The sequence below is a fragment of the Panulirus ornatus genome, chromosome 53, assembly GCF_036320965.1.
Source record: "Panulirus ornatus isolate Po-2019 chromosome 53, ASM3632096v1, whole genome shotgun sequence".
In the NCBI taxonomy this organism is placed as follows: Eukaryota; Metazoa; Arthropoda; class Malacostraca; order Decapoda; family Palinuridae; genus Panulirus; species Panulirus ornatus.
The window spans coordinates 4,330,382-4,347,029 of NC_092276.1; the positions used below are offsets into that span (position 1 = coordinate 4,330,382).

The window sequence follows — 16,648 nt, forward strand, 5'->3', positions numbered from 1 at the left end:
CCACATATTCCCTGCGTGTCGTAGAAGGCGACTAAAAGGGAAGGGAGAGGGGGCTGGAAATCCTCCCATTTTTTTTTTTTTTAATTTTCCAAAAGAAGGAACAGAGAAGGGGGCCAGGTGAGGATATTCCCTCACAGGTCCAATCCTCATCCTCTGTTCTTAACGCTACCTCGCTAATGCGGGAAATGGCGAATAGTATGAAAGATATATATATATATATATATATATATATATATATATATATATATATATATATATATATATATATATATATATATATATTCCCTAGATACTGAGCGTAAAATAGATGTAAAACGTAGCATCCTAATTCATTCGTGAACGTACACTGACATGAGTTAATATGAACTTCCAAATACAATCTTCAATCATAAGGGATATTATCACCACGCAAATTAAGCTAAAATATCAATAATCTAATACCCAAGCTGTATACCCTTACTGCAAAAATTACTTTGATGATATATAGAAATAAATTTTTTTTTTTCAAACTATTCGCCATTTCCCGCATTAGCGAGGTAGCGTTAAGAACATAGGACTGGGCCTTTGAGGGAATACCCTCACCTGGCCCAATTCTCTGTTCCTTCTCTTGGAAAATTAAAAAAAAAAACCGAGAGGGGAGGATTTCCAGCCCCCCGCTCCCTCCCCTTTTAGTCACCTTCTACGACACGCAGGGAATACGTGGGAAGTATTCTTAATCCCCTATCCCCAGGGATATCATATAAACATATATATATTCATAAATGCCCATACACATACATATAAATACATATACATATACAGACATAAACATATGTACACTTGTACTTATTGATATTTGCTTGACGTCATCCATTCCTGCTGCTAACCCGCCACACAGGATATAGCATAAATACATAAACTTATATTCTTCTGCTTTACAAACCAGTAAACAATACCTTGATGCGTGTTGTTCATCTAAATTATTCGCGACTAACTAATGATGACAATATAGCAGGAAGGAAAACAACAATCTAAGCAAATTCTGTAACCAACGATACGAGCATACGTGCATATTTATCTAGTGTATGTGTGTTGTGTTAAATTTCTCTGAGTACCATCTCTCAGTACCACCCAGTATCTAAGCTACCACGGCGAGAATGCTGTGTCTGATGTTTGTTACCGCATGATGGATCTTCTGATTCTACATTCCAAAAACTCTTTAACGAAATCGGCCTGCCAACAGAAAGCAGATAGGCTAAGACCTTATGGTGATTCACGGAAGAATTCACTGTAGTTTTCAAGGTCATATCATACGTTGATGAAATTTCCTTGGATAGTGTTATACTTTCATTAATATTTGGTTCATGTCCAAGTTATATAATTAAATTTCCCATACAGGCTACGTATTCTCCTATATTCATATACACAGAGAAGAAAAAAAAGTGAAATACAAGACCATCAATAATGAACAAAGCGAAAACACAGCTAGTTTCTTATAGCGGGTGTGTCTGATCGCCGTCCCCGAATATGGTATGCCAGTGATTTGTCACTGTCCCGTAGCGTGGAAAGGCAATGAATATCACTGTCTCTCAATGTGGTGTATCATTGAATAATCACCGTCCCGCAGCGTAATGCGTTAGTGAATGGTCATTATCCATCGGTATCGTCTGTCAATCAGCGATCAATGTTCTGCAGCATCATGTGTAAGTGTATGTCCCATGTCGTACATCACGGCGTCGCAATGATCCAGAATAAATCATAGTCATTATTCCACACTGTCGGGTGACATCAAAGGTCAACGTCCTGCAGTGTGATGAGGTAGCAAAAAAAAGCATCATCATCTCAGCATACTATAGGACAGAATGATCAATACTCCCTCAGCACGGTATATCAATTATCACAACAATGTGGTGCATGAACTATGATTGACTGGAATCCATCACATGGATGATCACTCTCCTACATCATGGCGTGATGCTAAATGATCTTTGTCCCTATGCATGGCATTGTAACAATTAACAACCCTACAAGATCAGTGATTCCAAGCATTTCAAATTTCAAGTTTCAATTGCTGTTATCTACTGGTTCTAATGTGTGGGATATCCATGCTCTTTAGGAGATCTCTCTTAAACCTGTCTTAATCTCATAACACTGAAGGGTTTTGATGGTAGGAACATTTAAGCAGGAGCATTACTTAAAAGTAATTGCTAAAATTTTAGGCAGGAGCATTAGGTAGAAGCTGTCAGTAGGAACATTAATAGGTAAGAGCCTCTGCAAACACTGCCTAGAGTTGCCCCCTTTGCCAGTGGCCTGTTAAAGGTGAGGCACTAAAGGCCAAGAAGCAGCACTGAAGTTCACTAGTTATGGACAATTATAACAAATGATCTGAGGCATTCTCGACAAACAACAATGGGATCATATTGTCGACAAACAACAATGGGATAACGTTAACGTGACTAAAACTCACACCAGAAAAGTATGGTGTACTGATCTCAAACGAGAGTCTACTCATAAAATGATGTTTCAACCTAGTTGGAAATCCAAACCATGGTACTGACAATTTCTTTGAGGTAAAAGAAAAAGATTTTTTGTACAAAGAGAACACAGATTGGAAAGGATGGACTTTGTTTATGGCAATACGATGCAAAATAATCCCAGACATTATTTTATCTTCCCTGCAACTTACTTCCATGAAACCTAACTGAATTTCCATTCTCATGATTATCTTAATTCCATTTTTCAAAGACCTTTGACAATGATGTGAACTAAAGCCCATAAAACAGTCTTACGTCACACTTAAAGGTATACAGTACTTGAAAACAAAATGCAAGCATGGCTGTAATATTTCCTAAGAAAAAAGTCCAATTCTTATAATGGAAATATCTACACAAGATTGTACATGAAAAAAAAAATTTTATCAAGAAAACTCAACCATCCAGTTTTCATTGAAAGAAGAAAGTTCTAAATGAACGACCCTGGTTTTCATTGTAGAACCCCATGGTACCTTTTCAACAACTCAGATTAGATAAAATTAATTTTATCTATAATATCTGGCTGTAGTATGCAATTACATACCAAAATACACAGGATCATTATTAACTTTTCCTTTCATTCAATCTTACAAGCTGAAAATACTTAACTGTGGTTGATGTATACAATATACAACACTAGATTTCCTTCCACAATGTCACTTAGCACCACTTTGATACTATTAAAATAATTTTCATTAATTTACATAAATTTCTGCTGTAAAACATCAAAATACTGGAACTGGATTTACTGAAACTTTCATTAACAGGAAAACTTTAAAAATACTTATACAGGAGTTGTCAGACGTGTTTCATATGCACAAAGATTTATTCTTTGTACAAAGATGTCACGTTGGTTGTTTAATCTCTTTACAAACTTGGTGATGAGGGAGGTGAATGTAAGGGTCTTAGAGCAAGGGGCAGGTCTATGGTACACTCAGGGCTGGAGGGTCATGGAATATGAATCAGTTCCTGTTTGCAGATGACAAGGCTCTAATTGCTGATTCATGAAAGAAACTCCAGAAGCTGGTGAAAAAGTTTGGGAGTGACTGTGAAAGGTGAAAGTTGAGAGTAAATGTAAACAAAAGTAAGGTAAAGTGATCCAGCAGGATAATATGGGTGTAAGTTTGAATGGGGAGAACCTGGAAGAAATGGAGTGTTCTAGGTACCTGGGAGTGGATATGGCAGCAGATGGAACAATACACAAAAAAGTCAATGAGTGGGAGGGGATTATGGTCCTGGGTGCATTTAAGGAGAGAGTGGAGGGAAAGGTCACTGTCTCAAATGCTAACATAAACTACCATAACATACCCAAAATAAAAGTTTTTAATTAACTGTTGAATATAATTATTTTTTACATACTAGCTATCTCTGTATTAGTGAGGTAGTGCAAAGAACAGATCCTAACAAATCCAGTGTTAAATCCTAGCAAATCCATTAGCCCAGTTAATTTAGCTCGCAAGATTTTTAAAGGAGGTCAGGAGACAGCTGATATACTGCATAACAAAAATATTCAACTGACTGGAAACTAGGAAATGCTACTCCTATATAAAAAGGAGACAAAATAAAGTGCCTTGAACTACAGCCCAATTAGCCCTACGTCAGCGTTAGGTAAAATGATGGAAAAAATATGATAAAATTTGTCGCGTTTCTAGAAAAAAACATAATTATATTGGACAACCAACACGGTTTCCACTATAGAAGATCCTGCCTGACAAATTTGCTGAATTTTTTAATGTTATTTATCAGAATTGGTAGGAAATATTACCATCTGATGTAGTATATTTAGATTTACAAAAGGCTTTCTATAAAGTACCTCACAAGAGACGTTTACATAAACTCAAAGTACATGGAATCAGTGAAGAACTCTGTACATGGATCAGAGACTGGCTTACCGAAAGAAAGCAGTGAGTAGTATTAAATGACAAAGCCTCAGATTGACTAGAAATAATGAGTAGTGCATCACAAAGGTCAGTCCTAGGCCCAATTCTTTTCATAATATACATTAATAACCTAGAACTCAGTCTCATATCTAAGATCACCAAATCTGCTGATGATACTAAACTATGAGGTAGAGCTGTAAACAGGCAGGACTTTGAAATTATTCAAAGAGATCTTAAATATTAATAGATTGGTCAGACAGATGGCAAATGAAGTTTAATGTAGACTAAAGTTATGCACTTTGGAGACAAGAATATACGTAACGACTACATACTATTCGGAGATGATCTAACTAAAATAAATGAAGAAAATGACCTTGGAGTTGTCATCAGCAACAATTTGAAATACATTTACAACGTCATGCAGCAAGTAAAAAAAAAGGCAACCAAATGTTAGGTTTCATTGGCAGAACATAGATTACAAGCCAGGAACATAGATTACAAGACACCAGAAACAATTCTCACACTTTAGAATTCTCTAGTAAGACCACACCTTGAATTTGCAGTCCAGTTTTGGTCCCCAAACTATATAAAAGATGATGAAAAATTAGAGCAAGTACATACGAAGAGAGGCGAAAATGACTGGACCTTCTCCCATAAAAATATAGACTTCAGGCGACTTAATCCAAGTGTTCAAAATTCTGAACAAGTTTGATAAAGTAAACCACCTAAATCACGAGAATCTTTTCAAAATACAAAAAAATACAGTTAATAGGACAAATGGAATAAAACTCATAGAGCTAAAAGATGTAGTACGGACGTGGGAAAAAGCTTCTTTTCCTATATGTGTGTTGAGTAATGGAATAAGTTACTGTCAGACATAGTGAATGCTAAAACTTTAAATACCTTCAAAAGTCATTTTGACAAAAATTCTATAAATTCAGGTATACTTTAAGAAAAACGCCACAAATAAACGTATAAAAGACAGTGGGAACATGGACACAAAAAGGCTAATGTGCAGCAGAGGGAGTTGGTGACAGCTTAAAAGACTACTGTGAATGTGGAATTTTTTTTTATTATACTTTGTCACTGTCTCCCGCATTAGCGAGATAGCGCAAGGAAACAGACGAAAGAATGGCCCAACCCACCCACATACACATGTATATACATAAATGCCCACACATGAACATTTTTATTTTTTTATTTTGCTTTGTCACTGTCTCCCGCGTTTGCGAGGTAGCGCAAGGAAACAGACGAAAGAAATGGCACAACCCACCTCCATACACAATGTACACACACACACGCCCACACACGCAAATATACATACCTATACATCTCAATGTACACATATATATACACACACAGACACATCCATATATACCCATGCACACAATTCACACTGTCTGCCCCTATTCATTCCCATCGCCACCTCGCCACACATGGAATACCATCCCCCTCCCCCCTCATGTGTGCGAGGTAGCACTAGGAAAAGACAACAAAGGCCACATTCGTTCACACTCAGTCTCCAGCTGTCACGCAATAATGCCTGAAACCACAGCTCCCTTTCCACATCCAGGCCCCACACAACTTTCCATGGTTTACCCCAGACGCTTCACATGCCCTGATTCAATCCACTGACAGCACGTCAACCCCGGTATACCACATTGATCCAATTCACTCTATTCCTTGCCCGCCTTTCACCCTCCTGCATGTTCAGGCCCCGATCACACAAAATCCATTTCACTCCATCTTTCCAACTCCAATTTGGTCTCCCACTTCTCCTCGTTCCCTCCACCTCCGACACATATATCCTCTTGGTCAATCTTTCCTCACTCATTCTCTCCATGTGCCCAAACCATTTCAAAACACCCTCTTCTGCTCTCTCAGCCACGCTCTTTTTATTTCCACACATCTCTCTTACCCTTACATTACTTACTCGATCAAACCACCTCACACCACACATTGTTCTCAAACATCTCATTTCCAGCACATCCACCCTCCTGCGCACAACTCTATCCATAGCCCACGCCTCGCAACCATACAACATTGTTGGAACCACTATTCCTTCAAACATACCCATTTTTGCTTTCTGAGATAATGTTCTTGACTTCCACACATTCTTCAAGGCTCCCAGGATTTTCACCCCCTCCCTCACCCTATGATTCACTTCCGCTTCCATGGTTCCATCCATGCACATATACATACCTATACATTCCAATGTATACATACATATACATACACAGACATACATATATGCACATGTACATATTCATACATGCTGCCTTCATCCATTCCCACCACCACCCCGCCACACATGAAATGGCACCCCCTCCCCCCGCGTGCGCTCGAGATAGTGCTAGGAAAAGACAACAAAGGCCACATTCGTTCACACTCAGTCTCTAGCTGTCATGTGTAATGTACCGAAACCACAGCTCCCTTTCCACATCTAGGGCCCACAAAACTTTCCATGGTTTACCCCAGACGCTTCACATGCCCTGGTTCAATCCATTGACAACACGTCGACCCCAGTATACCACATCATTCCAATTCACTCTATTCCTTGCACGCCTTTCACCCTCCTGTATGTTCAGGCCCCGATCACTCAAATTCTTTTTCACTCCATCCTTCCACCTCCAATTTGATCTCCCACTTCTCATTCCCTCCACCTCTGACACATATATCCTCTTTGTCAATATTTCCTCACTCGTGCTCTCCATGTGACCAAACCATCTCAATACACCCTCTTCTGCTCTCTTAACCACTCTCTTATTACCACACATGTCTTTTACCCTTTCATTATTTACTCGATCAAACCAACTCACACCACATATTGTCCTCAAACATCTCATTTCCAACACATCCACCCTCCTCCGCACAACCCTATCTATAGCCCATGCCTCACAACCAGATAACATTGTTGGAACCACTATTCCTTCAAACATACCTATTTTTGCTCTCCGAGATAACATTCTCACCTCTCACACATTCTTCAACGCTCCCAGAACCATCGCCCCCTCCCATCCTCTGACTCACTTCCACTTCCATGGTTCCATCCACTGCAAAATCTACTCCCAGATATCTAAAACACTTCACTTCCTCCAGTTTTTCTCCATTCAAACTTACCTCCCAATTTACTTGTCCCTGAACCTTACTGAACCTAATAACCTTGCTCTTCTTCACATTTACTCTCAGCTTTCCTCTTTCACACACTTTACCAAACTCAGTGGTAACTGGGTGGAATTGTATATGTATATTTTTTGACTAGTCATATCTTATTTTTCTTTTTTCAGGCAACCCAGTCATGGGCCAATTAGGCCTCCAGTTGTCTGTCTTTCTCGTGTAAACTCAGGTAAGACTGAACCTTAGAGAGAAAAATCCTTACTTGGCCCCATTCTCTGTTCCTTCTTTTGGAAATATAAAACAGGATGGGAGGATTTCCAGCACCCCTGCTCCCAACCCTTTCAGTTGTCTTCTACAACATACAGGAAATTAGAGAGACTTGGACTACAATGTGAGCCTTAGGTAACCACAATTCTACTATAAAAGTAAAAATGCTTGCAAGATACCATGATAAATTCTCTAGCCATCTCCTGTCTGCACAATTGTGGTTAAATGTAATCATGATAAAGTCCAAAAAACCTATGGGTTCTTGTATCCAGTTTCATCGGGTGCTAAAAATCTCTGGGTTCCCACCTGATTACTGCCAATGAAAGAGACGGCTCAGACAGTAGCAGTACTGACCCCTTCCATGACATTTCCTTATCTGATAGACCTGCCTCTTTTTCTATTCTTTATACCAACAATCTAGTAATCTCTCTTCTGTTGAACATCATCCCTGTCCTAATATCTTACTTCTCTCTGAGACCCAATTGTCTAATGATGTCCTCACTGGTCCCTTTCTCAAACGCAACTATAATCTCCAATCATGATTCTGGTTCACAGGTGGTGTCCCTCAAACTTTGATGTTATCTGGCTCATGGGCTTACTTACCATGCTTTTCCTTTGTTTCCAAAATCTTTGAATCCCTCTTCAACTCCCTCATCAAATTTCTTGAATTTCACAGCCTTCTTTTTCATCATGAGTATGGCTTATGTAAGGAGAGATACATTCCAATGATGATATTCTTTTCTATCTTTCTAATGTCAAATCATCATCCCTGAAAGATTTTGGGGAATCCTTGATATATCCAAAGCTTTTGGACAGGGATTGGTATCAGGGTCTTATCTCTAAGCTCCCCTCTTTCATCTTCCTTTCTGGCTGATCTATTTTCATAGTTGTTGACAGATCAGCCTCACCCCTTTCTACATCAACTGTAGTGCTAATAAGGGTTTTGTCCTGTCTTCCAACTTTTTCTCCTTTTTATCAATGATTTCCTTTCTTCTTTGAATAACCAAATGCACTCATACACTAATGACTCAACACTGCATTCCTACATGCCCTTAAATTCTATTCCTTCTTCTCTCACTCTATCTGCATTTCAGCTCAACACAACTTCCTCAATAAACTCAGACTTGCAGAGGATATCTCAGTGAGGTAAACAAAATCTAGTTTAGTTTAATGCCGCCTAGATCCAGTTTCTGCCCATCTCTCCACTGGAAATTCCTCACAACTTTCCTCTCATCTTTGACAGTTCTGTAATTCCATCTCTTAACTCAATGAACATACTTGCTATTACTTATTGTCCACTCTATCTTGAAAACCCCCCATTATGGAAATAGGTTAATCTGCCTTAAATACACTAGGAGTCCCAGTTAGATGTTGAAATTTCTTTTATTGCAAACAGTTGCTTCATTTATGAAAGGAATAGATCCATCCCTGTATGGGGTACATGCTCTCACCTGAGGTGTCTCAAGCTCTACATCCTTACTTGACACAGGTGAGTTGAAAGCGGTCTGACTTATAAACTTGTCCCTCCTGCCCTATGGAGTAATATTGACTAACTTTCTCTCTTCTATAGGTATAACACTGGTTTTTGCTCACAGGAGCTGGGTACTTGTGTGCCCTACCAATATCTACACCCTGCCCTGCAATATTTGTCAAGTTGCTGCATCACATTCTTATTCTGTGGGTGGTGGCAACTCAAGGGTGGCTGTTTTGATAACTTTCTTTCCCTACACCTTAAAGCAAAAAATTCTCTAGAGACCCTCTCATATCTTCCCAACAACTGTGACCTGGCACATTTTTTCATTTCTCCAAAAGTCATAAATACTTTCCCTTTCACTAACCTCTCTACATTTCAATTAAGGCCCAGCCTTGATGGGGATTTTTCTCCATGACTGGAGCCTCCAATGTAAAAAAAAATTATATGAGTATAAATATATAAATATATGAGTATATATATATATATATTTTTTTTTTTTTTTTAATTTTCCAAAAGAAGGAACAGAGAATTGGGCCAGGTGAGGGTATTCCCTCAAGGCCCAGTCCTCTGTTCTTAACGCTACCTCGCTAATGCGGGAAATGGCGAATAGTTTGAAAGAAAAAAGAAAAAGAAAATATATCCCACATCACTTTAACTTGAAGCTAATTTAAGCCCTTTATTACAAAGTATTAATACTCAAATTGATAAAGGCACAGAACTAAATGAAGTACAAAGCAACATATGGTACATACTTCCACGCTTCCCTCCCCTCCTTGTATTTTAACTTTCTAAAAGGGGAAACCGTTCATAACTATTTTCATTTATATTATTTTTTATTTTACTTTGTCGCTGTCTCCCGCGTTTGCGAGGTAGCGCAAGGAAACAGACGAAAGAAATGGCCCAACCCACCCCCATACACATGTATATACATACGTCCACACACGCAAATATACATACCTACACAGCTTTCCATGGTTTACCCCAGACGCTTCACATGCTTTGATTCAATCCACTGACAGCATGTCAACCCCGGTATACCACATCGCTCCAATTCACTCTATTCCTTGCCCTCCTTTCACCCTCCTGCATGTTCAGGCCCCGATCACACAAAATCTTTTTCACTCCATCTTTCCACCTCCAATTTGGTCTCCCTCTTCTCCTCGTTCCCTCCACCTCCGACACATATATCCTCTTGGTCAATCTTTCCTCACTCATTCTCTCCATGTGCCCAAACCATTTCAAAACACCCTCTTCTGCTCTCTCAACCATGCTCTTTTTATTTCCACACATCTCTCTTACCCTTACGTTACTTACACAATCAAACCACCTCACACCACACATTGTCCTCAAACATCTCATTTCCAGCACATCTATCCTCCTGCGCACCACTCTATCCATAGCCCACGCCTCGCAACCATACAACATTGTTGGAACCACTATTCCTTCAAACATACCCATTTTTGCTTTCCGAGATAATGTTCTCGACTTCCACACATTCTTCAAGGCTCCCAGAATTTTCGCCCCCTCCCCCACCCTATGATCCACTTCCGCTTCCATGGTTCCATCCGCTGCCAGATCCACTCCCAGATATCTAAAACACTTTACTTCCTCCAGTTTTTCTCCATTAAAACTCACCTCCCAATTGACTTGACCCTCAACCCTACTGTACCTAATAACCTTGCTCTTATTCACATTTACTCGTAACTTTCTTCTTTCACACACTTTACCAAACTCAGTCACCAGCTTCTGCAGTTTCTTACATGAATCAGCCACCAGCGCTGTATCATCAGTGAACAACAACTGACTCACTTCCCAAGCTCTCTCATCCCCAACAGACTTCATACTTGCCCCTCTTTCCAAAACTCTTGCATTCACCTCCCTAACAACCCCATCCATAAACAATTAAACAACCATGGAGACATCACACACCCCTGCCGCAAACCTACATTCACTGAGAACCAATCACTTTCCTCTCTTCCTACACGTACACATGCCTTACATCCTCGATAAAAACTTTTCACTGCTTCTAACAACTTGCCTCCCACACCATATATTCTTAATACCTTCCACAGAGCATCTCTATCAACTCTATCATATGCCTTCTCCAGATCCATAAATGCTACATACAAATCCATTTGCTTTTCTAAGTATTTCTCACATACATTCTTCAAAGCAAACACCTGATCCACACATCCTCTACCACTTCTGAAACCACACTGCTCTTCCCCAATCTGATGCTCTGTACATGCCTTCACCCTCTCAATCAATACCCTCCCATATAATTTACCAGGAATACTCAACAAACTTATACCTCTGTAATTTGAGCACTCACTCTTATCCCCTTTGCCTTTGTACAATGGCACTATGCACGCATTCCGCCAATCCTCAGGTACCTCACCATGAGTCATACATACATTAAATAACCTTACCAACCAGTCAACAATAGTCACCCCCTTTTTTAATAAATTCCACTGCAATAGCATCCAAACCTGCTGCCTTGCCGGCTTTCATCTTCCGCAAAGCTTTTACAACCTCTTCTCTGTTTACCAAATCATTTTCCCTAACCCTCTCACTTTGCACACCACCTCGACCAAAACACCCTATATCTGCCACTCTGTCATCAAACACATTCAACAAACCTTCAAAATACTCACTCCATCTCCTTCTTACATCACCACTACTTGTTATCACCTCCCCATTTGCGCCCTTCACTGAAGTTCCCATTTGCTCCCTTGTCTTACGCACTTTATTTACCTCCTTCCAAAACATCTTTTTGTTCTCCCTAAAATTTAATGATACTCTCTCACCCCAACTCTCATTTGCCCTCTTTTTCACCTCTTGCACCTTTCTCTTGACCTCCTGTCTCTTTCTTTTATACATCTCCCACTCAATTGCATTTTTTCCCTGCAAAAATCGTCTAAATGCCTCTCTCTTCTCTTTCACTAATAATCTTACTTCTTCATCCAACCACTCACTACCCTTTCTAATCAACCCACCTCCCACTCTTCTCATGCCACAAGCATCTTTTGCGCAATCCATCACTGATTCCCTAAATACATCACTTTCCTCCCCCACTCCCCTTACTTCCATTGTTCTCACCTTTTTCCATTCTGTACTCAGTCTCTCAGTACATATATATATGTACATACTTCATACTGTCCACCTTTATTCATTCCCATCGCCACCCTGCCACACATGAAATAACACCCACCTCCCCATGCATGTGTGCGAGGTAGCGTTAGGAAAAGACAGCAAAGGCCACATTCGTTCACACTCAGTCTCTAGCTGTCATGTAATAATGCACTGAAACCTTTCATAACTAATGTTGTATAAAATAAAACTTATGCAAAAATAGAAGAGAGGCCACTACTGAAAATAAGAAAATCCTTCCCAGAAATAATCAGTTTTACCTTCTCACTAGGACAGATCATGAAAGCTACAATTCAAACCATGGGTAAAATCAAAACATATAAAATATTCCAAAACCAATACATTACCCAATTTCCATAAACAACATTGTTAACCAAGGGAATAAAACCTTATTGCCATCTAAAGATGAAATCTATCAATGTTATATTTACAAATAAATTTAACACTCTAATCATGACAGTAACCTTTATCATATGTTCAAACAAGCAATTAATGGGTAAAAAAAGGTTTTCCAATATAAAACAAGTGCATACTTACACATTCTTATGTTTCAGATCCAGCATCCTTTGGACAAATCAGCCACTAAATTACAGATTTCTCTGGATCGTGGGTATGAACTTGGCTGAGGGAACCTGAAAGTAGATGGAATGAATTACAGTTTCACCTACTGAGATTTACTTTTGCCAGTATATAAATCTATACACATTTTGAACAGCACTACAACTGTAGGTATTTACTGTATATAAAAAAAATTTGTTTCCAATCCCAAAATGTACAAATGTAAACCAAGGTAACTATTGGTAATTACTGTACAAAGAGGGTGAAGCGCTAAAAGTAGCATCTGACACATATGAGACTTAAAGGTAGTAGACATGAGTTTCATCCTGCTAAAATTAGACTGATTCCTTAGTGTAGGCAAGGTGCAGGAGCTGGTATGGATGTACATGGAGGATCATTGAAAGTCAGCTCAGACAAGGGGCTCAGTGAAGTGGTTAGAGTTGCTATACCTAGGCATTTGCCCAGGTACACTGATTCATACTTAAACAATTCTTGCAGTGTCACTGTAATTACCTGCGTACCCTGGGCAGCACCAAGACAATGGAGAAGCAGATTCCATAAACATAAAAGACCTTTCACTGAGCACCAGTACCATTGCATTATCTTTACTTTATCTGAATCCTAGTGCTGTCAAAGTTTGAAACACTGGACCAGAGACAATGCAATTCAGAAGATTCCTGCTATAAAAGACTCCAAGCCTCAACAAAAAGTATTCAGCATGTTTATACTTGTCTTTTTTTCTTTAATCCCAAAATTATTATGATAATATACTACAACAGTTCAGTAATTTCTGACATTTTACCCTTTGTCTTGCCCACTATCTATTTCTTTCTTTATCTCTAACACATTTAATTCCTCTTTTATCATGTAAGCAGTCCTCCGTACTGAAGAAAATCACCTCCAGTATATATGAAATGACTGCTTACAAAAAAAATATGACTGAGACATACAAAACCTAAAGCTTTCATAAGGCAGTTTCTGTGATGCTTATTAGGTGGGAATTTCAGAGCAAAGTAGGGGATGTGTTTAAGCCTGAAATGTTTACTTTAATGGAATGATGAACTGCAGTATTATGGAATCTAACAGGATATAACAAGTTTGATTTAGAAAGATATATATATAAATTACATTTTACTACAATGAAGTTAAATTATTCATACCAGTGATTAAACTATGTGTGTCGTCTAATATCTCCAATGAAGTTTGTTACCATAAACATTTGATTAATATATTTTGGTATACAATTTTCAAGCAAAAACCTCAATAAAAAACTCAAACTTTGATCAATTTTATGAACAATTTTAGCTAATATGTCCAAATTTGATCAATTTTATTAACAATTTTAGCTAATTTTTTTTTTTTTTTTTTTTTATACTTTGTCGGTCTCCCGCGTTTGCGAGGTAGCGCAAGCTAATATATCCAAATTTGCTAAAAATTCAATTTATTGGAACACTAGTTCTCTATCATGTTTATTAATTCAAACTAGCTTATATTTAATCAAACACTAAACAATTTAAATTAATTTAGCATTCTCTGATGTTGCTCACATCTGCTGCGATGTAAATATAGATGATTCCACTGCATACTACATATAAATGAAGCTTCTGGTTCCTTTATCATTTGCATCTCTGTATCAGACATGCAAACCAGTTATCTTAATGATTTACAATGCGTAAGACCAAGCCCACTGTGTGAGAATAAATTTTGCAAAATAGCTTCATCAATTCTGCCCATCTGCCAACCAGCCACTACAACATATGTAAATCACTTATTTTGAACACAATATCATCCCTCACAAACTTCATTATTAGTTTTCACATTTTAGTGTGATCCCCTAAGTTAAGAATTTGCTCTGCCTCCATTAGAAAAACTAGTTTTTTCCATACTTCAAGACCTGCATTTTCTACCTATGGAAAAGTCCTAGGAACAGTAATTTCGCCCCTGACGTGGACTTTGAAAGTGGCTTCACCAAGACTGCACAGGAAAGGTTGACCAAATCTAGGACTTTTTAACAAGGCCAATAGAGAAACCACTTTCTTTCCATCACATGCACTAGCAATCTGCCCTGCTGAAGAAAGAAATACTGTACCATCTTATTGATCCAACACAAAATATTTCTTGTTAATAAAAGCATAAATGGAGCCTGCAACTTGCAAATATTTTCATAACGTAGTCAACGATGAGACTAAAGAAATTTCAGTATATAATCTAGGCACAAAGGATTACATTTCAAAAAAAAAAGGTTGCTGGGACTATATCAAAACAAATAGATTCTTAAATTTGATAAAGGTGCTAGGACTATATCAAAACAAATCTATTCCTAAATTTGATAATCTCACGTTTGCAAGAAACTTTGGGTTTGGGTTAATATTTAACTATTAAAAATGATCTTCAAATTTCAGTAAATATTCAAGCATTACTTAAATCTCAATTTGTTTTTCGTCTTGGCCTCAATATTGTATGGAACAGTTTTCTGCAGAATTTGTGGTGCTTATTTCCCTTTAAAACCAATGGAGTGTAAATGATCAAGGACCTTCAAAATCTCCGCAGCCTATTCCAAACAGGGCTAGTAACCATAAAATACCACTGCCAAAGTTTCCTACAGTGTACTCTCCAATTTCAGACTTAAAAATTGGAGAAAAACAAGTTGAGAGAACAACGTTAATTTTGCAGCAAAAAAATGTACCCAGAGGTTCATCCCATACAACAGGATCCGCTTGTAAACTGCCCTCACTATAACTTCTGAAGAAAACTTCAAGGCCTTGGCTGAGCATCTGCCCAGACAATGCAAACATGCCGAGTAAAGTGTTTAAGGGTGTTCAGCCCAAGCAGGGCCCAGGCTGCTGGTTTGGGTCCCTGGTCAACTAAAGTTGTAACTAAACTAAGTCTCTACGAATTTCATTTCTTCCTCTAAAATTATTTTCACAAAAATAAGGTATATCTATTTTCAAAAAAATAGAGAAGTTTACCATCAAGAGTACTGCAGTCAACTTGCAGGAATATTCTTATAAATGTTAATGGACTGCTTAACTAAAAGCTTTGTTTTACTTTTATTGCACATTTCCCAGGAGTTATCTTAAACGCCATGCAGTATATATGCACTTTACAGATTATACCAAAAGAGCTCATTAAATCTCATAATTAAATCTTTCCTTAAAATAATCTCTTTCATATGGTGTAATCTATATTTAGTTGTACTTACGAGCTATAAAATTAAATTATGATTTTTATGTGATTTATCATACATAAGATAGGTATCCCCTATCTACAACAAAATATTACAGCTCTATAAACTCTCATCTACATTCATCATAAGGTGATAGTTTCTACATACACTTCTACTGTTTCAGTTTGATTTATAATCTACCTAGATAAATATTTCAATCATCAATACATCAATTTCACCCTTAATCACAAGAAATTCCAGCTATAACTACAACTTTAGCAATGTTAACTATCACCATATATTCACTTAATTTTTTAAGTGGGGATATCACCCATCACTGCAACACTATAAATGCTGTTTCAACATATCCCTTTTAAGTGGGGATATCACCCATCACTGCAACACTACAAATGCTGTTTCGACATATCACAAGATCCCTCATGCCCTATATGCAACAACCTTAAAAAAGGCATTGAGCACTTAGCAATAAACTGCTCTGCACCATATGCATAAAAACATGCACACA

At 38.1% G+C, this 16,648-nt stretch overlaps 1 long non-coding RNA gene across 1 annotated transcript in view; it reads right to left on the reverse strand.

The window, feature by feature from the left end:
• The window catches only part of LOC139765191 (uncharacterized), a 42,400-nt gene that overhangs the window by 15,418 nt on the left and 10,334 nt on the right, over positions 1–16,648 (reverse strand). The window contains exon 2 of the long non-coding RNA XR_011716602.1: positions 12,936–13,030. This is a non-coding gene — a long non-coding RNA (uncharacterized lncRNA). The remainder of the gene's footprint in view (positions 1–12,935; positions 13,031–16,648) is intronic.